Source organism: Eimeria tenella, genomic scaffold (genome assembly GCF_000499545.2).
Source record: "Eimeria tenella Houghton genomic scaffold, Eth_scaff2743, whole genome shotgun sequence".
NCBI lineage: Eukaryota > Apicomplexa > Conoidasida > Eucoccidiorida > Eimeriidae > Eimeria > Eimeria tenella.
This window is the reverse complement of record NW_013542619.1, coordinates 1-346: the sequence shown is the minus strand read 5'-3', so window position 1 is coordinate 346 and position 346 is coordinate 1.

Below are 346 nucleotides of genomic sequence, written 5' to 3'. Positions count from 1 at the left end.
GCTGCTGCTGCTGCTGCTGCTGCTGCTGCTGCAGGCGCCGGCGGCGGCGGCGCGGCGACGCAGGCTGCTAGGCTCCACTAATCCCGCAGATCTGCACGGTAACAGCAGCAGCAGCAGCAACAACGCATATTGCTGCTGCTGCTGCTGCTAGATTGTTTTAATTATTATTAACTATTAATTATTACTAATTATTATTATTTGTTTATTACTTATTGTTACTAATTATTATTAATCATTATTACCCTGCGTTTCTCTTTCTTTGGCTGGAAACGAGGGACTGCTGCGTGGCGTCGGAGAAGAAGGAAAAAGCAGACAGCTGCTGCTGCTGCTGCCGGGCTGCTGCTGC